The following is a 23,312-nucleotide window of genomic DNA, read 5'->3' as shown; positions in this document are numbered from 1 at the left end:
TGTCACATGCTGTTTTTGAAAATGTTCTGTTTCAGAGAAAGAGCTGATGAACTTATTCAGTGCCTTTGCTGCTGGAAACTCATCTCTCTCTGGTCTTGCCAGTAACCTCAATGTGGCTCAATGATCTAGAACAGGAATTATTTCTACCTTATTCCATCTTTTTTTATTTTTATCTCACTGATAGTTCTCCTTCTCTTTATTTCTACCAAATCATCATTTTTACTGCATGGCTGACTTCTATCAGGGCAAGTGTTGGCAGTCTTGATAAGACATAGCTGTCCTTAGCTGTAAGACAACTTCCCCGCCCTGAGCAGGAAAGATCCATTCTTGAATACGTAAAACCATCCTTTATGATGTGCGCTACCACCACCCCCTGTGCTTTTTCATCAGGCATGCAATAAAGTACAACCTGAAAATTAGTCTCCTGGCTGGGTCCTGGCAGCAATCCAGCTTTCTGTTTGCCTTATGCACGTATTACATTGGCTTAGCAACTGGAAATTCTTTGGGGTAAGGTTTTTCACCTCCATGTCTGTGTGGAAAGTTTAATAAAAGGGCTCTCAAACCATCTTTCCCTTGAGAGGTTTTCACTGCGCGCCTGTTAAATGATAACAGCAACGGTTATTGTGATAGCTGATGTGGCAGGTGACAATTCTTTGGAGGATTCTGGCAGCTATTATTTTACTGCCTGCTCTCCAGAAGAGTGTTGATAAGATAAACAACACCTGGAGAATAACTGGCAGAAGAACACATTTTGAAAACTATTTATTTTCAGAACTAAAAGAGCAAGTAATTTCTTTTAGGGTGTTTTGCTGCTAAAAGAAATTCTTCCACTTCCTGTTCTCTGCGACTTGACAGAGGGGTCACCAGAACTGGAAAATGGTAGCAGTTCTCATTAGGAAAAAGCATAGAAATGAATAACTAATAAAACATACATATAAAAAATATTTTGGCTACTATTGAATGCCTCCAGTTGAATGGATAGAAATTGTCTTTGAATGATTCTTGACGGGGAGGCAGATGAATAAATTAACCTTGTCTGAGTTGGCCTGAATTCCAGTGGGGTACAAGAATATGCTGATGTTATGATTATGGAAATATCAAAAGGAACCTGCACAGAATAACAGCAAAAAGTGAACATGGTGTGTAAGGCATGAAGCCTTCTAGATCACACAGAATCACAGAATCACAGAATCACAGGACGGGTGTCAGGAGGATGGGGCCAGGTTCTTTTCAGTGGTCCCCAGTGACAGGACAAGGGGCAACAGGCACAACCTTGAGCATAGGAAGTTCTACTTAAACATGAGGAGGAACTTCTTTACTTTGAGGGTGGCAGAGCACTGGAACAGGCTGCCCAGAGAGGTGGTGGAGTCTTCTTCTCCGGAAACATTCAAAACCCACCTGGACGCGTTCCTGTGCAACCTGCTCTAGGTGACCCTGCTCTGGCAGGGGGGGTGGACTAGATGATCTCCAGAGGTCCCTTCCAACCTCTATTACTCTGTGATTCTGATTCTATCTTCCTACAAAGTGATATGACTTTTCCTCTGTATCTGTATCTTCTGTATTTAGTATCTGTATCAAGCTCTTGAATGCCTTAAACCTTGCATGTGCATGTGCTGGGGAAATCCTACCATTTCATGTTGCCAGTCAGCAGCAGTATAAACTGCTCAAAGCCATCTCAGAACAGCTTAGAATGAATATGTATTTACAAAGGCATTGCTTAAATTGCATGTTCATCTGTAGCTGCAATTTTGCCTTTAACTTTTGAATGCTTAAACGCATTTATCATTGCAACATATCTTTTTATGGAAAATAATAATTGTTGACTCAACGTAATTTTCTTTTTTCCAAAGCCTTTGTAAGGTAATTGTCTGCTACGTGAAAGTGACTTATTATCATATGTAAACACATTTTTCATTATCACTACATGTTTTTTAAAAGTTAATATGGAATATATGCACCACAACAAAACAGCTTACTTGTGAATTTGGGATAGTGGGTGAATTCTGAAAATAATTCCTTGCTACCCTTTACTTTTCAGGAAGGTGAATTTTGATTAATACTACAAAGTGTTTCCACAATATTTGCTTGAATTTAGTTTATGTTGGTTTTGTAATTCATGAGGAAATTTGCTTTAGTTCTTTTTGGATATTCCAAGGCTTGAGAATGAAAGTGTGCAGGGTTGAGTATTTTCCTCTGAAAACGGGTTGAGTCAGACTTTGGCTTTATGCTAGGATTAGGCCTCCTTTGAATCCTGGCACGGACCAGATAAGGATAAGGTTAACACTATGTGCAAGTAGAACTTGCATATACACACCTTCACTGTGTATATGAGAACACGTTTCACTGAAGTTACATAACCAAACAATGTATTTTATAAGGGCCCCCATTGTTACCACAGTGACGTTGTCAAGGGCCCTGGCTAGTGATTTACTCATGTTTCATGCAACCAGCTTGGAAAGGAAGTTTCCCTGCTTCTATTTACCAAATAGTAGAAAAGGAGTTACAGGACTTCAATAACACAGAATGGGACCAAGCACACACAATTATAAGAAGGAAAGGTAGAGAACTGATTTTTAACACTTTAAAATTATTGTATTATTAATTAACTGTTAATTTGTTTTACTTTTATATTCACATTTATAATATGATTTAAAAGGTTAATTTTATTTATTGTAATTATTTTTGTATTTTAAAATACAAATTATAAATGTGCATCTATTTGTATTGCCTATAAATAATTATTAAATTTCTAAAAATATTATGGTACTAAAATAATGTATTATTGCAAATAAACAATCTCATTTCACTGTGGTTTATGGAGCATAGGTGCAGGTGGTTTAATGTGAAATAATGTAGCTGTTCAACTTGAGTCTTCTTAATTCTTTCACATGCTTTGCGTGACCACTTTTTAAAGTCCCATGAACAAATATTTAAGGACTTAAAATGGATTATTTTATATAAATAGCAGAACTGTGGACCTTGTTCTTTGTATTCCACAATGTGCAGTGTTCTCTATTTCTGCTGATTTCTAGAAAAAGACTCAAAGCTCTGCTAGTGGAATTGAGGATTCAGAAAGGGGGAAAATATTAACTCTATGACAGTGAATGGCAGAAATATTTGGACCTCCCTGCCCTACTGGCATTTTTCTATTTTGTTTTGATCTACTCGTTGTCAAACAGCTAATAAGCAGGCACAATGGGCAATCAAATGACATATCCATCCTTCCTGCAAACTACCTGTTTATCTAGGACTTTCCCGCTTCTAAATCTGATAAAAGAACCTTACAATAATAGCCATAACACCATTCATAAACTGAGTTAGTAAATGTGTCAAACCTGCAGTAAATCATCACCTGTTTTACTTACCACTTTCTCAAAAAAAAAAAAAAAACAGAAAAAAAGAGGTTTTTATCTAACAAGCAGATATAAAAACTGCAAAGGCTGTAAGAAGCAGTTCACACCTATAAAAAGTTGCCCTGACTACATAAGGAAAAGAATTACAATTATATCCTTCCAACAGCACCAAATTATGCTTTATTTTATTTCTGTTGACATTAATGTATAGATTTTATTAAGTAACCGATGTCATTTAGACAGAGTATCTCATTAATTTAACAACTGAGCAAATGAGCATGCTGCTCTGCACGTTGGTTTCTTTGGTTCTCTCTCCCTCCTCATCTCTCTCAAACCTATATTTCTAAGATACTAACACTAATTTTTAATTAGCGCTCAAATTTTAGAATAAGTGATCGATAAGTAGAGAGACAGATTGAGAGACGCAACAGCACAATACACAATTGTATTGACAGGCACTGTGTCGCTTCTCTTCACTGTTGAAGCCACTTTTGAAACAGCAATATGTATAGCCAAGAGGTATTTGTGATACTGCTGAGTCCTCATGTGGACTAGAACTCTTTTTGAGGACAAAGAGAGAACCCAGTCCAGGCAGAGACAGCACCTAAAGGAAGAGCTCAGCATCAGGACTCGCCCCTTGTCAATATTTCCCTCATCCTGAGTTGTTGCGGCTCCCACCCAAATGCAATCAACCTAAGGGAAGCCACAAATAATATAATAACTATAACTCGTGGCTCACTGAAATTCTCTGTGCGTACAAATACAATCTCATTAACTGCAGCCATTTTCAGCTACAGTAGTTCCCCTGCCGAAGAGAAAGTTTTGTTACAGATTTGTGGGAAGTTTTTCCTCAAATTTTTTAGCTGCTTTGTGGAAGGTTTAAACTGATACGGCAGTTGATTGCCAAGCTTGTGTTGCTGCACCCCTTTTTTATTGCCCTGTGGTGGCCTCAAACATAGAATCCTGTTTAAGGGCACTCCTGGTTCCCAACAACTGCTCTCTTGAGGGTGGAAAGACTGCTTTCCTTTAGGTCTCATGCCCTCTCTTTAAGCCATATTTAGACCATAATAGATGCTAAAATTGTAATATTTTTTTCCCCTTTGTGTGTCAGTGTGAACAGAATTTAAACCCCTTAAAATCAGCTTGCTAATCATGTCAAAAAAAGGCCTTTCTAAATATACAAAGCAGGTCACCAATAAGGAGGGTCACTATAACCTCACCAGTAACTAACACCCCGGTGTCAGGAACACTTTTTCGTATGTTGCGTGTGATTGTTTGCCTTCCTTCACACTCTGCTGAGCAGCCACGTGGAACAAAGAAGCCTTTGGGCAAAGCAACAATGAGGATATCCATAACTGACAAAATAGCCGTAGATTTGTCTTGTTTCTGATGGTCATGCATTCTTTCCCTGCTTAGCTCAGCACTCTGCCTTACAGCAAAGATGATCTGGGTGATCTCTGTGTATAGGCTAAATAATAGTAAATAGTAACAGTGAACGGTGCCAGTGACCACGGCCTTTGTTCAAGCTTTTGAATTAACATTTAACTGATGAAAATATCAATGAAACTGATTCATAGTACTCTTAAAAAAAATATTTCATGCAGGTGGGTAATATCCTTACGCATCAAACCTTTGATCTTAACACAGAGTTTTTCTCGCAGCTAGTCCAATAAATTTCAATGGATTACTACTGAGAAGGACATTAGTTTATGTTATTAAGATGTTGAAAGATTGGATCACTTATACCCACAGCGAATTATTCTATACTAAAAGGTGACAAGACATAAAAAGCTGACTTGAGGAAGCCAAGAGTTTTGACTCAGTGCAAAAGTCAAAAAAGCAAATGCAAGACACAGTGGTTCCACCTGACGGAATAAATTGCCAAAGCTTCTCCACCAATGCTTACTTTACAGAGATTACTGGTTGTGAATCGTTATCGCTAACATTCGGACAAAGCTTTAATGACTGGGATTAGTGCATCTACCTAAAATTCCAGGCAAAGAGTCACAGCTGGTTATGCTATGCAAAAATATTTTTTTTAATGGTCGGAAATAGCTGCTTTTATATCCCATTTTTTGAAGAGTGAAGATATCAGAGTTGTCCCCACATGGTTAACATACAAGAGATGTACATTTATTTAGAACTGCAACGCAAGTGTCACACACAGGACAGGTTTACAACACATAGTACTAGATGAGCTATACGCACACAGCCGATAGCGTCTCACAACTGACATTATATTGCACGTCTAAGGATGCAATAACTGCTTATTAAGACATTACTGTAAAAACATGCCAAACAGTGCTAAGTTTAAAGAATATTTACCTCCCAAGCTACATACAATAAATTTAAGGCCTGGAAATTACACTGTTATCATCAAATTAAGCAGTTCCAAAAGGCTGCAGATTTGTAATTGAAGGAGCCATTTTCAGAAAGCTCGGATCATTTGCATCCTCTAGTCTCAGCTGCCTGACCTTGAAAAAGAAATTCTATATATTATTCTTCACGTCACCTTTTCCAAACGTCTCATCCGAAAGGAACATTTCCCCTCTTCCAAAAAAGTTGTATGTATTTTTTTCAAAGCTGCAAATGCCACCACAGCATTTGACTTCAACATTTTCTGAGGCGTTGGCAACAATGTCCTGTTAGCTTCTTCTTTTGTGGGGATCTTTTGTTGTTTTTTTTCCTGTTCTTTATTTACTTCTAAACCTGGAGGAACTTGCTAAACATATTTTGTGACACAAAACTAGCAGAAATATTTGAGAACTGCAGGGGTTATTGCTTGGTTGTTGGGGTTTTTTTTTACTTTTTTTTTTTTTTTTGACTGATTATTTCGTACTTCTGTACAAAAGGGCCAAGCTGGCATTTGTGGGCTATGGTGATATGACAGCTGAACTGCACACAACTACTTATTTAAAAAACTGAATGTCACATATACCCATTACTATCACTGTTGGTTGTAGTCAGGCGCACAGATGGATAAGGCAGAAAGTTACTCATTAAGCTGCAGGGACAGGAAAAGCAAGACACACAGACCAGCTGTACTGCTTTTATCACTCAGAGAAACCCAGAAAATATTATTACATGTGTTCAAAGACCTTAATAATTATTGCTGTTTCAAGTGCAGCAGGCATGCCCAGCTCATGCTGCCCAGGCAAGTGCAGTTTGCGTGCAACGTGAGGCACTACTTTCCACTCACTGTGGCGTACAGGAGTCATAGAATCATAGAACCACAGAATGGTAGGGTTGGAAGGGACCTCTTGGGATCATCTAGTCCAACCCCCCTGCCAGAACAGGGTCACCTACAGCAGGTTGCACAGGAAGACATCCAGGCAGGTTTTGAATGTCTCCAGAGACAGAGACTCCACCACCTCTCTGGGCAGCCTGTTCCAGTGCTCTGCCACCCTCAAAGTAAAGAAGTTCCTCCTCATGTTTAGGTGGAACTTCCTATGCTCAAGTTTGTGCCCGTTACCTCTTGTCCTGTCACTGGGCACCACCGAAAAGAGCCTGGCCCCATCCTCCTGACACCCACCCCTTAAGTATTTACAAGCGTTTACAAGGTCCCCCCTCAGCTGTCTTTTTTCCAGACTGAAGAGACCCAAATCCCTCAGCCTTTCTTCATAACTTCACTCATAGCAGCTTCAACAGCCACCTGACGTCAAGGAAAGTCTCGGTATGAGAAGGACCGTTTATCTGTCTCCCTTGTGGGAGTCTACGTGGACATACCTACTTTGAGCCACATACAGAGAAGAATGACAGTGGTCCTCATTTAGGTGCAGATATAGAATCTCCATCTGCATTTCCCTCAAAGAAATAAATGTGTATACAGCTATTAGTTGAGTCTCATATATCCCTGCTTTACAAGTCGTGGAATTTCTCTAAACCTGTCTCTCAAGGGACTCAGACTGTGGCTGAATTCACTGCTCTGATACCTGGGACAGCATTCAAATCACTCAGATCTCCTTCCTAGCTGTTCAGAAGGCAGTTATTTTGAAGCACACCACCACAGAAGCTACAATGATTTTTTTAAAAAAGAAGAGACTATTGCTGTGACAATGAGCTGTACAAAACAGACACTACTAAGGGAAAACAAAAAACAGAGAATGAGTGAAAACAGTAAGGAGATGACCAAAAGCTAAAGGGTTGATCCATCAGTCTTGATAAGGTAAGAGGGGCACTTTGAGATGTTTCAGAGAGTTAAAGTTCAAACGGGAATAGAATAGAAATAACGCACCTTAACATTTCAGTCTCCTAAGACCTTCACACAACTACTTCTTAATTTTATGGACTGAATTTCTGTAGCCTACTAAAATTTTGTTCCTGACAGGCAAAGAGAAGGAGAGAGTTAAAGCACTAGCAGTAACAAGAGCTCTTGCAAAGGTTGACAGATCTATGGTCAAGTTAGATATACTCAGTTGGTCCTAACACGCTCTGCACTACAGGAAAAAAGATGGAGAAAAAACCAAAACAAACTCACTCATTCATTGAGTTTTTCATGAGAAAAACCAAAACAAACAAAAATCCCTACTAGTCTGACCTGCGGGAAATGCCTTTCACAGCACTGTGCCTTTGTTGCAAGTGTAGGAAGTGAACAATTAGGAGTCTGTGTCAGAGTTCCCAAATGAAATGAATCTTTAATATCACATCAGGTTAACTAAGAAACACAAAAAGCTAGTAGTGAGAGAGAGAAGTATGTCTTTCACTTAGGTTGCTGGTGCATACCTCACCTATTGGAAAAACTCGCTCAGGCTATCCTTATCTCAGCCCAGGATATAAGGGGCCACTCATCCTTACAGTCTAGCAGTGAATACAGCCATTATGAAGTGAACAAGATGTGCTAAAAAAATTTATCTTTTAACCATTTCAGAGCACTGCCTCACTGACCTGACAATCACTCCTCAACTACGGTAAATCTCTGATGTGCTAGAAGAAGAAAAAGCCCTATGCCAGTCAAAAATCTTTCATGATGGTTGTAGGTAACTGGCAAAACCCCAGTATGTAACTCTTGCTAATTATAACATATTCAGTACCAACATGCAGGTGTTATGATTGGGCTATTAGGACGCAGGCAATCATCTTTTCACAGTTCAAGAAGTGGGAAGATGTAGAGAGGATTCTTAGTCTCAGATTTAGGATGCAAAGAAGAGACAACTGTAGCTATCCAGTTCGAAGTCAACATAAACATAAAAAGATCTTATTTAAAGATTGTAAATAATGCCACTCAAATAAGACCACCAATGCATCAGATTTCAAGGTTGATTTTTTTTTGTTCAGAAAGATACTAAAAATACAAGGTTAGATAAATAGAGCTTACTAATTTTTTCACTGGACAATATACATGTTAAATCAAACTACTTGGTACTCCATCTGAGTCATCATCTACTATTCTTTACCATTACATAAATGGTTGTTAGACTTTCAATGGCAATGATGTAACTAAAATCAGTCATACTTAACTGGGTTATAATTATCCAGTTAATCTGTCACAAACTGTTGAGTCTTTTCATCATTTCTTTCATGGGGGAAAATTAAAATGATAAAGAAACAGAATGGATAATGGTATATTAAAAGCAGTAGAATTTCTGCTGAAAGATACACAGCTCATCACGGGTCATGGTGAACTAGCAAAGATATGAAGTGTGAAATTAAATTCATAATTGTGCTTTTTCAACCTTCAGACCTCAGGATAACTTAGGACAGAATTAGATCCAGAGGCAAAACCGGGAAACAAAGGGTACCACAACCATTTGAATTGAGATCACGTCAATCAGGAGCAGAATTTCAGTGAGTGACACAAAATGCAGCATGACCAGTGAACAGAACATTGGTTAAAGAAAGACAAAAATTAGGAAAATAGACTTTTCTAGATGATCATTTGAGCACATTTGGGAGTGTGCCCCAGACTTATCCATTGGGAAGTAGATTAAAATCAAATAGAAATACAAGCCACATGATTTCTGCAGAGTAGTTCCCTAAATGTTGGCCCAAAACCAAACCAAATTATTAGGAAACTATAAAATCAAGTAGAAAATAATGCATACAAACAAGGCAATTTAATAGACATTTCTTATGTGTTTTCACATTCTAGTCACAGACCAATAACAGTACTAAAAATTACAATAGCGCTATACAATTGTACAGTAAAAGTATACTTTAAAGAGGATTTTAACCTTCCATTACATATGATCCATTAACTTCACTTGAAATCCAACCATTAAGGCTCTAATTTGTAGTTTACCCCTGGCCAAGTTCTTGAATATATTTTTTTTTGTCATAAAGGAGAACTTTCTGCATGTGTCATATTGGAAGTCAATACCTATTAACCAACATCCTTTTTGGTACATAGATCTTGAATATTTCAAAGCAGAAGAAACTGAATACACTGCAGGCAGAATACTAATGCTCACTAAGCAATTGCAGCTTGCTGTTTTCCCATCTGTAAAAAGTGTCCATGATCTATAGTCTAAAATAGAATAGAAAAACAAGTTATGTCCTTTGAGAGCCTTAGAGTTCAGCTGTCACATCTTAAGGATGTATCCAAAATTTAGCAGAGATTAAATGAATGATAAGACATGTAGTGTTCTTGCTGCTTAGCTCCAAGTACTGCATTAAAGCAAGTCAGTAAAATAGATAATGTATGTTGAATATATATCCTCCAGAATATTTAATCTTCTGAAATAGCACTTATGTTTTACTCATGTTCATGGCTTGCTAGGAAAAGTTGATTTAATGAATGAGTTTGTTGCTTGTTATTGATGGTCCAGGCGCATTTTGTCCACTAAGCACAAGCTGTGATGCAGGTAGACTCTATACTCCTGCAGTTGTGGGGAGGCAGTTCAAGCATCACACACAATTTAGACCTTCTGCATTTGACTTTTGAACATGAAGGGAACTAATGCATACAATTAACAACACTATTTTTGTGCTGTGGATGCCAGTTTATGAAAAGGACATGATGGATTTTGCTTAGCAGGCCTCGTTGCAGTTTGCCATTCGTAAATACTCCGCTATTGTGGAGTTTATAGAATGCTTTACAGGCTTTGTTCTACTCCCATTGATATCACCTGGAGTTTCACATATGACTCACTGAGATCACAAAGAGGCAGTCCAATGCAAAAGACTTCTGAAACACCAGTAATTTGAAGTGTCTCTCATTACTGTGGAGGAGCACAGAGAAACAAATACATATAAGCTCAGTTTACACAGTTAAAGAGATAGAACATAATGATTGTGAAAACGAACAATAGGTTAAACTTAGTTTCAGTCACTAAAAAAACATGTAGATTCTGTTGTTAAGAAAATAACATATTTTTAGAGCAATTTCTGCTGTTTCAAGGTTAAGTTTGATTGCTTGACTTCAGTGAGAGTAGCATGAAGACCTTCGGTTAAAAACAAAACACATGCACTATCTCCAGAAAAGGTTAGACATATTAAGTAAATTGATATGAGCATATGGTTGGACAAAGGCATTCAGTTCATGTATTTACTAAGTGTCGGCCAAGGTGTCGGTGTATAATCTCTGTTGTCATTTATTTTCCCTGTCATCATGAATGTACTCCGTTACCTGCTGATTAATCCTGACACATTCCCAACATTAATTAAAAAAAAATAATAGTAAATCTAACAATGTTAATTATGAAAGAACTCTTGCAAAAAAGTGATTTTTGGTGAATCCTTGACTTGGAACAAATCAACAGAAATCACACTCATGGCTCTGATAAACCTATTTGTGTAGCTGGCAATCTACCGGTTTGCCACCGGTGAGCTCATGCTGTTGTCTTTAAATAAGGGTTCTTCACCTGATGTGCAAGAGCCAATCAACACTTCGAGTTGAGATATTTGTTTTTATTTCAGTTCTGCAGAACTGAATATGGAAAGATATATGGAGAGACTTCAGTGAGCAAGCCATTATGCACCCAAGACACTACCTTCTGTTGGATAGAACAGGGAGTTTTCAGCTACATCCCTGGCCCTGTACTGAAAAGAGTTCCTGAGGCGTTCTTTTGCTCAAAGCATAGGCAGATGCATTTTCCATATTTCCCAATTCTATCCCTGACACTGAGTGAAGATGCCCTTGGCCCTGACATACACTGCAGAAGTAGGTGGGGTTTCTTGGCAGACATAGACCTGTCATTTAAAAGCTAACTATGGCACTCTTATCTTAGGAACCAGAAGTACTGGTGTTCAACAAGTACCCAGTTCAACAGAGCAAGGGATCAAACCTCTGTCTTCACTCAGAAGTCCAGAAGTTAGAGTATTTATTAGCACTAAGCTCCTGAACCTTAAGGAGCATAGTTGCCGCATCTGTGCAGGTACTGAAAGCTGTCATGTCTCTGTATTTAGAAATCTTTTCTAGCTTTCATGATGGTCCTACAGCTCTAATGTGGCCAAGCTGCATAGCAGTCTAGGGGAATATTTTCTTTTTCTATTGATGCAGCTAAAGTTAATTAACAAAAGACACCTTCATCTCTGGTTTCAAATCAAATTTGCAGTAGGAAATCTCTGTGCACTTAATCATTAGAATCCAGTTGCCGGGTAACACAACCTTTACATTTTTTTCAGCAATTGATGTAAAAATTAAATGCTTGTTTGAAATTTAATCTACTTTTGATTGGACGCATGCCATATGTGGTGTCTCACTTTCTTGATGTAAGTCTAAATGTAAATTCCACTGTAAGCACTCGTGTTTTTCAATTTAAAATTTACTTTCCAGGACTATCCTCCAGTATTTCTTTCAATTCTCTTTTCCAGAAACACTCTAGGTAGTAAGTTCAAGCAAGCAATAATTAATTGAAGTTGTATTTAAAAAAAAAATAGATGTAGCAGTCAAAATAGACTCATTAAACAAAATGGAATAAATATTTATAAGGAGACGGTATTTACCCATCTCTAATCTAAACCAGAGCATTGCTGTTACTTGGAGGCACACAGTTGGCACTTCTACAATTATCTTTACATTCATTTAGTTCTAGCTTCACATTCTTCCAAATGTTCTATCAAGTTATGGAAATCTTAAACTGATGTGTATTTATTCATGCATATATTTTGTATAAATGTAAGTAAGTTATCTGTAGATGAAATTATATTTTAATTGTTTTCGGTAAGAGTCTTTATCACAAGCAGGCTTTCCTTTGCTTCAGAATTAGATTTGGTGTCAACGACAAGAGAGTTAAAGAAATGTAGTGCATTTCCTATTTGAAAGTGTACTGCTCATTACTGAGGTACAATTACCAGCACGAGTGTATTGGGTGTCCGTAACCAGATACTGGCAGCGGGTGGCTGCAGAGGTGGCCCCTATGAGGAGAGGTCAGGACTGCCCCATGCTGGACACAGCTGGTTCCAGACGGCTCCAACCGACCCACCGCAGGGTATGGCTGAGCCCATCAGTCAAGGTGGTGTCACCTCTGGGAAAATGTATTTAAGAAAGGGGAAAAGATGCTGCACAACACAAGTGAGAAAAATGTGAATAAAACAGCTGTGCAGGCACCAAGATGAAAGAAGAAGGAGGGGAAGGAGGTCCTCCAGGTGCTGGAGCAGAGACTCCCCTGCAGCCCAAGGTGGCCTAGGTGGAGCAGATATCCACACCGTACCCTGTGGAGGAACCCACAGCCCAGCAGGTGGACATGCCCTGAGGGACTCTGCAGCCCATGGGGCTTCCACACAGGTCCTGACAGGAGATGCAGCCATTGGAGAGGAACCCACACAGGAGCAGTTTTTCTGACAGGAACTGTACTCTATGGAAAGGATCCAAGTGGATCAGTCTTTTCCTGAAGGAATGTACCCCATAGGAAGCAGCCATGCTGGAGCAGTTCTTGAACAACTGAAGCCCATGGGAAGGGCCCACGCTGAAGCAGTTTGTGAAGGACTGTACCCTATGGGTTCAGTTAGATGTTAAAAGCTCTGAAAGATGCCTTCAGGAGGACTACTTTTTTGAATTACCTACAGATTTAATACTTGCCAAAATACTTCCAGACTTGGGATCAATCTCAATAAACACTAAGTGTTATTTGCAATCATTATTTCAAAATAATGGCTATTCCAAGGAATTAAGCGGAGATCAAGACTTCTAGCATAACTGCCTTAACTGAAGACTTTTTGAACTTTATTAATAGGTGGAAAAGAGGGAAGAAGGAAATGAAGCTTAACTGCAATACAGTTTAAAGCAAGGAGTGTGTTAGAAAATTTGTGAACTATCACAACGACTTTAAAATGTCCTACTGTTTCATCCCTGGTACAATAAAATTATGATAGGAAGTAGTCAATACTTGATTTTAGGTTGATTTATTATTATTTATTTTTAACCTCCTCTGTTTGTGTTTATTATTTTAGCTTCAAAACCAGTTTTCTCCAGACACTCATTCTTTGTATATTTCTCCAAGTAAGTAACAGTTTTATTTTACAAAACAGACAAATAAGTGATCGGCACACTTGGAACGAACCAACCATCAGCATCCCTTCCTCTGACACAGAATGATAGACAGCAAGGGTGGCAAACAGATTCATAATAGAGACCGTTTGATTTAGATGGTATTCAGAAGATATTCTATATTTAAAAGATATTCAAGATTCTTTTGCATAGTAATCCAGACCACATATCGTAGTATCCCAAAAGAAATAGCTCATGCCCTCCCGCCCCAATTTTACTACCCTAAAACAACAGATTGCACTTTAAGGCAGATTTAATCTCAGATTCAAGACCGGTTTTAGAAGAACGTAAAAGGATGTTCCCTTTCTCTTTACCACCAATAGATTAAGGATCTGGACACATTAGCTGTATTGTGGAGTTGAAAGTTCTGTTTTTCAACTGCAAATGTAAATTGAATCTCTTCTTTGTGCATACTTCCTTTAGTATGGCTATGTAAATGGTAATTATATTTTTCTTTTTTTCTTCCTTAGACTAGACTACCTTTATAATGCAACCCCTCATGAGACAACAGAAACTCCTTAACAGCCAGAGGCATCAGTTATTTAATTACTGCTGTATGTGAGCCTGAACTGCTGATAGAGTAATTTTTCTGTGCTAAAATTCAAAAAATTAGATCACAATTTTAGCTGTTGAAGATTTCAACATGTTCTATGTTTCCATTTGATATGATTTGTTTCAAACCTTGTAGTTGCTTTGAACATGAGTTCAAATAACATCAGATCTCTAAATAAGTTTGGTCAAAAATGCCAAATTCTGAATCAAAACAATTTGTAAGACAGCAAATTCTTTGAAAAACATTAGAAGTTACTTCAGATATTTCTTGGTAGCACTGATGATAAGTAGCCCAGTTTGACTATTTAGTCCACTTAAAAGACTGCTCAAACATTTTCCATGCTCAAAATGGCATGAAAGTATTTTAAAATAAAGTAAAATGCATGTGTTGAATCTCCAACTAGATCTCTCTCTATATATAAATAAATTAATCCTTCTTTGGAAAGACTTACAGCCTACGCATTGCTCTTCTGAACTCAGTGCTTTGCATACGGATTTCTTGAACAGAGTTCAAGTTTACCAGAAATCACAGAATGACAGAATGGCAGGGGTTGGAAGGGACCTTTGGAGATCATCTAGTCCAACCCCCCTGCCAGAGCAGGGTCACCTAGAGGAACGTGTCCAGGTGGGTTTTTAATATCTCCAGGGGAGACTCCACAGTTTCCCTGGGCAGCCCATTCCAGTGCTCTGTTACCCTCAAAGTAGTTTTTCCTTATATTCAGACTGAATTTCCTGTGTTCCAGTTTGTGCCCATAAAATTTACAGGCACATAATCTCTAATTTATGTTGCTCCATTGAAACAGCAACGTCACCAAGAATCAATAGTAAAATCTCAGTCTGCATAGCTTTTATTTGATTAATCAGTACTTTTTAATTGGACTTCTTTTCAAATATGCTGCATTACAATACCTGGGGAACACAGAAAAAGAATCACGGGATAAAATAGACATTGTGAATATCAGTAAGAATAATTCTGTTTTGAAGATTATAAAACCAATTGGGTCATATCATCTGCCACGGATAAATTTTGCTCTACTGAATTTATATTTTGCCAGCATAAAATTTTGTCATACAAGAATTTTCTGTGTTCTGATGAAGAAGGAAAATATTTTCTTTGAGGGCCGAGTCCTGTAACTGGTGGAACTGCTCTTTACTTCAGGGCTACATATATGGCCTAGGATGAAGGAATAATGGACACTGCATGTAGCCTGGTATTCTAGCCAAGCAGGGAATTCTTAAAATCTAGCAGAAAACCACTTTTTTTTTGAAGCAGACTGTATGAAAGGACAGCTGTGGAAGGCAGAAGAGCGTAAATAAAGTTATGGCTCCCCATTAAACCAAAAGTGTGGTATGGTCTCCTCCCCTATTGAAAAAATGGAGATACATACAGACTGTTCTGCATCAAACAGGTAGGAAACAGCCTCTCAGGTAGAGTCATGACAGTCTGCCTGGATCTGACTTCAGGCTCAGTGAGAGAAATCACACTTTGGTAACTGGGTGTTTAATCAACACGAAAACACTTGCTTCACCTTAGATTTGCATCCTCCTGCTCTGTTTTCTTTAATAGCAGTCTCTCAGGAGTCCACACTTGTCAATTTCTCAGGAGCGTAAACTTGTGCAGAATTTACATCACTATTCTTCATTTATATTTTTTTATACGCAAAACACTCTTTTGCCTATCCAAGGAAGACAGATTTGCTCTCATGGAGTTCATGATCCTTAATTTAATGTCCAGCTGCTGCGAAAACCACATGAAAGATCTGCCTCAAGAGAGGAAGACATTTTTTTCCTTCAAAGAAACTTGAATAGAATTTACAGCTGTCTGCCCTTAGACCATGGTTTTAAAATTTCTTTTAGTCAAATTTATCATACATACTTTTTCCTTTAGTTTTAGCTACTTTGAAGCTACATTGTGTCTGTGACTTCTTTCTTATTGTCTGTACTGAACAAGACAAGTTAAATCCTTCACATGGAAATCAATCTTGAATCTTTCCTCCTCTGGTCAGCTGCAGACATAATGCTTTGCATAAACTAATTTCATAAACTGAAAGAGGAAAAATGAAGAATAAAAAGCAATTTTAAAAAGACAACTGTAAAAATTAAGTTTTCCTGTCCAGAACGAGAAAGATTTTTTTGTTTGTTTGTTTAATATGGAGAGTTTGCATATCTATGTGCAAGCCTCAGTGACTGATTTTTTTTGAAGTTCAACAGCCTATAATTAGAGGATTTCATACGATCCCAGGTTTAGTATTTTCTACATGATAAAGTCACCTGCAGTTCACATGCAGCACATTTCTTTCAGTGTGGTAGTTTTGCAATTACACCTCATTTGCATGGCTGGACTGAGGGGATCAGTGAACGCCAGCTCTCTTCTTTAATACATAGATATTAGTACTGAGATGCAATACTGAGACTTGGCTGGTCTTAAAATATGAGACACTGTGCTTAAAAGGATTGTATGCAAGTTTTTTTACATTTACAAAGGAAAAGTAGGTTTAGGTGGATGTACTAAGTGCTCTGGAACTAGCATACACTCAGGAAATTTCCAGGAAATTTTGTGAAAAAGGAATGGTCAGAAGTCCTCTGCAGAAACTAAGGCCAAATGTCCATATAAAGTTCAGACAGCAGATTTGCACCTTCCCCCCACCCCCTGCATGCTAGTAAACATTTGATTTCAAAGCTGGATTGTGTTATTAGATGCTTTGTTTCACAGTATTTTTTCTATAGCTCATACCCCTACTATTTCCAGTGCACTTGAAAAACGCACATAATTAAGACAGAAAAAACAGAGCTTGTAGAATATAGCAGCAAAAAAAAAGGAATTCATAGCATTATTCAGAAGACATTCAATGTATTACATTTAAAAATAAAAAATAATTTAAAGAACGCATGAAGTCCATCAAGGTATTAAAAATTAATAAAACCCATGGCAATAGTGACTTATTTTATATTTCTAAAACCATGTAATTGTGAAGCTGTAAGAACAGAACTGGATCTAAAACATGGCACCAATCATTAGAATTTCAGGGTTGTCACTTACTTTTATAGTTGATCTGCAACAGAAGAAGATCTAGAGTTTGTGATGCCAACTACAAAGACACTCAAATTTGTTCCTTGTGCTTTAAGACCTCCTTAAGAACTGAAGTCTATGTGACCCTGACTCTGTGTGTACCTGAGCACCTGGGTACCTAAATCTGATCATTTTAGCAGCCTCAGAAGCTGAGCACAGATATTCACTCATGACAGCCTTCAGCTTTTTGAGAACAGCTGCTGAAGTCTGAAGAATCTCAGGCCTCCACTCAATATCTGCCTTATTTCAAAAATATTCTCATGTTATAAAGGACCATTTTGAGTTTTATATTTAGGGTCAAAGACAAAGCAGAATTATTTTTTTTATTTACAAACGTAAGACATATGCAATGAACATAACAGAACACTACACTCATGAGAGAGAATAACTTCCTCGTTATCTGCTCCTGCCATAACACATTCAGCTGCCAGAGAAGATCAATCATCATTTGAAGTTTCTTAATAAGCATCCAGTTCCCACCTCTTGCAAAACAGCCTCATAGCATCCAGTGAGATTGTGGTAACGTGACAGAAACTGTTCAGAAGTAATACCAGTGGGAGACACTGATCCAGTGCAAAACAAACAAACATAAAGTGGCTTTCCTCTCTGATTTACATCATACCCACACAAACAGTTCTGCTAAGACAGTTGAGGACAAAATGCTATGATCTGGAGGGAGACATGAGTAGCAGAAAAAAAGCGGTTTGGATCAAAGCATTTCAGCTGCAATTTAGCAATAGTTAGTTCTCAGTAGATTACTCAGTCAGACATTAATACAATTTATTAGATTACACCAAGGAAACACATTTTTTTCTTCTTTGTTGCTGAGCCACAGGTTCTCGCGTCCATACCGAACTCACTTCTCATTTTTGGTCTGTTCTCTCTAGTGTTCTGTAAAAATCCACTTTATTTCCACAAAGTTGTCTTTGAATCACCCCCCAGAAGAACCTCCGGAGGGAACACTAAAAGCAATTAAAACTCACATGGAAGCTTCCCATCAAAACAACTATGCTACAGTTAACCATATCCTAGTGCATATTTTAGAGGTCTGAAAGAGGTTTAGTTAGACTGGAGGAACAGGTGAGAAGAGCTGCCATTTCAGAGGTGTAATGTTAAAAACAAGAGAAAGTTCATTGATTTTTTTTTTTTTCCGTACAACATTCCCTCCTTTTTACCCAGCTCAATTTAGGAACTCTAGCCAGCTGGAATAACCTTGGCACAATTAAGACTGTGCATGTTGTCCTTGATCTTAAGACTAATATATTGCCCATTTCCATTTATAAATGGCTGGTTGTTAGAAGTGGTGAATTACAGATCAAATCTGTAATTTGATTTCCCTTTGACTTCTTAAATCTACATTTCAGTTCATTCATTTTTATATGTAAGGGCAAAATAAGGAAAACTAAAACTACTTATTCGCAGATGCTTAGAAAGTACTGGTCATTGTAATTAAATTTGTTTTCAATCCAAGAAACCCTTGAAGAAAAGCAAAGTTGTTTCCTCAGATCCTTGAAAGACAGTCAAATATTATTTGTCTTGTGCTCTTCAAAATATCTAGTTGTGTTTGGCTGTTGACTGAGTCTTATCACTGCAGAGTTTTGATGTATGGTTTATGCGGACTTCAAAAGATTTCATTTTATTTGACATACTGCATGAAGTTTGATTAGGAATTTCAGAATCCAGCAAATGATACACAGAGCCATGTCAGAAAAATATTTAAAGTCCCTGAGTACCTAGGCTTTATTATATTCATATATTTATTATATTCATTATATTTATTGGTCTATTTTAGAGTATTATTGTAAATAATTAAAACCAGAATAAACTTGCTAAATAAATAAACAAAATTAATCCTGCAGTGCATTACCATTGTCTTTTTATTGTGTAGAAGATAATTTCTATAATTTGCAAAGACTCTGCTAGTTCATAACATTGAATCAGTGAGGCCCATTCTTTCTCTCTGGTACATTAAAAATGGAACTTCACATACGATGATAAAAGCATTTTATGGCAACTTTGAAGCCTTTTGATGGTTTTCCATCCCAGAAGGAACAGAAAGAAAACCCTTTGAACATTTTAAAATTTCATTACAGTGGTGTCAAAATGTACATTTTTGCTCTGAAGTTTTCATGTTTTTTTTTTTTTAAGACTCTGTCTCTGTTTCCCACTTTCCCTTTTTCTTTGGACAGACTTGATCGGACAGCACTGGACCATAACTTCTCCTAATGAAGGTATGCTGAAAACTGTAAATCTCTTTTAAAACGTTGGTATTTTGAAAAATCAGTGTCTGGGAGTGAAACTGTTGTTAACCAGAAATGCTCTAGCTTGCTCTAGTTAAAACTCTAGAAACAAATAGTTTTCCTATTGCAATAAGCCAAGATTTTAAACGCTCACATGAAGAATTAGTAGAGCTGTTACTGGAGGAAGACTATCTAGCTTTATTGGTTTAAGGATATCTACATAAAAGACGTTTACTGCTTAAAGGGACTTGTAGTAGAACAAACATACAGGTAGTCAGGGTTAAAATTGTCTGTTGACAGAAGTTCTTGACAAAAAAATTAAAAAGTTTAAAAGTATCGTTTCGTTTTTCTGCAGAAATGTTTAAACTTAGTACTGAAACACAGCGCTGAAGCTCGAATATGAGATGTCAGACAAGATTTAAGAAAGCACTGTCCCTGTAAACCTGTGATAGCTAGTTTGCAACAAAGATAAAAGTGCTCACTTGTTGGGTTGAGATAAATATCCAATGCTTGGCGCATTAACATGGATCAAATATTTTTGGTTTGTATTCTCCTGTCCTTATGAGGGCACATGAGAAGGACATTTAAGTGTTCCTGAAACGCACATCCCTGTGAGTGGGCAGGCACTCTCTCCTAGGATCTTTTTTCATTCCCTTCAGCTTTTGCAATCAGTCAAACAAGATATTTTCAACATTTTCCAACCCTGGTTTCATTTTGCCAAGCCCTGCATGTCTGCAGTTTGACCAATTAGTCAGTAGCAAGTGAAATCTGGAACAGACTAAGGAAAATTGGTACTGAAAGTAATACTGAGTGAACTTACAACAGAGGGAAGGCAAGGAGGATACTTCATTGGAAGAGGTGATATTTGCCCTGTTTTTCTTGTTCCACTTGCAGGTGTTTTTGTTCTACTGTTTGCTGCAGTTTGGGAGGTGGGAAATACATGATTGTATCGGAAGTGCTCACTAGCTTGCTTTAAATATGCATTTATAACTTGAGGTGACTTGAGTGTCTATGTACTTAGTAAGCCTTGAAAATATGCTTTCAGAGAGAATCACTGAGAATGAGTCACATGCAAGGAAATCTCTCTGCCTTATTATTACATGGCCTATTTCTTTGAAATCCTCTGGATGAGCCAGTGACTGGCTTGCTATAACACCTATGCAGAAATTCCCCAGCTGATGTTGTGCCTTAGAGAAATTCAGACCGACGACTTACTTGTTCTCCATTCCAATGGACATCGTAAGAAACCTGCTCCATTTCTGATGACTGAATTGGGGACAAGCAGGGAATCTAAAAGAAACATAGCTAAACAGGTTCCCAAGGCTTCCAGCATGCTGCCTTACTACATGAAAGTTGTTTGAAAATAAGTAAAAGAGTATTACTCAATTGAAATTTTTTCAAATGTTTTATTATAGCAATTTTTTGGAAAGATTCTCATTTTGGGAGAAACCACTAGTTAAAAATCCTGCAACTTTCTAAAGAAGAATATCCTCAGTTTGCTCAAATCTCAATTTGCAAATCTCTTTCAGTATCTGGTCAAGTTTTATAAAGTGCAACCGTGATTCTATTTCTATTGCCACTTTCAGTGTTTATATTTTCTAAAATGTGGACAGCTGTCATGTTGAAGAATGAGTAAAAGGCATTGTTCAATATTCTAAACATTTTTATTTGAGATCTATAAGTAGCAGATTTCAATCTGAAGAAAGTTATTTTCAAGTTTTTCATTATGAATTTTCCCAGCAGCTCCTGAGACATAATGATATTTTTGGATGCCTACTTTCTAGTAGTGTAGAAGACATCCAGAGAAATATTATTATCTGTGATATGTATCGCACTGCATCTCATGACAGTTGATGTTTTTTGGAAGCTCCTTTTAAACCATGTTAGTCTCGGTTTCACTTTTTTTTTTGTCCTGGATGTAGGTAATGCTATTACAAGATAAAGAGGGAGTCTTGGTTTCTAAATGCATAGAAAATTCCGCATTGACTCGTGCAACAAGGTCTCTGGAAAGAAATAGGTAATACCTGCACCTGTATAATACAGGGAACAACGATCAGTGAGCAGTTCATACTGAGTACTTCTGCAGGGACTCAATCACATTTTCCATGTTCAATGTCCTATGGGAAAGCAGTAAAGGCAAGTGAAATACAATATTACATATTGTGAACTGTTTTCCATCACTGTAAAATTAACTGTAAAAGATGTAGGTCCCAGCAGAGGTACCTACTACTTGAGACAGGTGCTTTTGCACTTAGAGAGTATAAAAATGTAATGTCACATAGCTGATTTTCCTTATAATATGTCCTGAAGCAGTTACTTTTACTTGTCAGTCCTTCCAGAGATGGTAGCACAAGCTCTCTGAGTTTTCTGAAGTCTGAAACATTTGTGTTAGTGATCTGTTGCCAACATGCACGTGCAGGCATGTAAAACGTACAAAGCCTTAAGAATAGTAGTCATGGTGACCTCTGACCTTGAACGACATTAAACTGTCTTAATTTTTAAAAGTGATTGTTTTCTATTTGTCTCAGGTAAAGACACCCTCCACCCTTCCCAGTTTTCTCCGCAGACATTTCTATAAATTGCTCATTTTGTACAACTCCCTCCTCCAATTTTCTGTAAAGACATGCTGCATGCTGGAGCAAATATAACATCTAGGAGTTTTCAGTTTGGGGTTTGTAGCTTTTGGTTACAATGAGTTATGCTGAATTCTTGAATGTAAGAAAATAATTCACAGTATAATAATTTCAAAGCTGATTCTTAAGCTATTTAATAATTGTATTTATTCTCTGGGTTAATACATAAATAAAAATGCTGGATCAAACTACTAAAAAAGAAAAATATCACAAATTCACTGATACTGATCTCTAGAACCTTTGTAGGAACAATCAGACAAACATGGATTCACCTTCTCGTTGTGTAAGCTGAAAGCTTTTACAGCTTCTTCCCACTATTTTTTTTCCAGTTTGTATCATAAGTCTGAAGAATAAAGGGTACTTCTCCCCTTTTTGTTCTAATGAATTTCTTTTTTAGGGTGACATATAGTAAAATTCTTTAACACTGGTTTGGTTTTTGTTTTTTGTTTTTTTTTTTTGTCACAACTGCTTGTACCGTTATTGTGACCTGGTAAAGGGAAAGACAGCAGTTTTGGACTCATGTAACTGTGATATGATTGTTTGGCAGAGTGGTGACTCTTATCTAGCTATGTAACTAAGAAACAGACAACTCAGAGACATCATGTCCAGCATGTAACAAGACCACTATGCAGAAATAAGTAATTAAAAGGCACAATGTCTGTAATCAATCACATATAAATTTTGTTTGCTCTTGCAAAGGACAAATTACACACTTTTCAAACCCAATAAGTTCCATTATCTTCTCTTTTTAGTTCACCTTTCAGTAAAAACAAAGGTGCTCCCATTCCAAAACTTGTGATTTATTTAAATGGATGCACATATGTAATGTGCATCTGGAGTACTGTGTCCAGTTCTGGGCTCCCCGGTTCAAGAAGGACAGGGAACTGCTGGAGAGGGTGCTGCAAAGGGTTGCAAGGATGATTAGGGGACTGGAACACCTCTCTTATGAAGAGAGGCTGAGGGATTTGGGTCTTTTCAGTCTGGAAAAAAGAAGACTGAGGGGGCATCTTATCAACGCTTATAAATAGTTAAAGGATT

The sequence above is a fragment of the Larus michahellis genome, chromosome Z, assembly GCF_964199755.1.
Source record: "Larus michahellis chromosome Z, bLarMic1.1, whole genome shotgun sequence".
In the NCBI taxonomy this organism is placed as follows: Eukaryota; Metazoa; Chordata; class Aves; order Charadriiformes; family Laridae; genus Larus; species Larus michahellis.
This window is presented reverse-complemented; position numbering follows the sequence as displayed.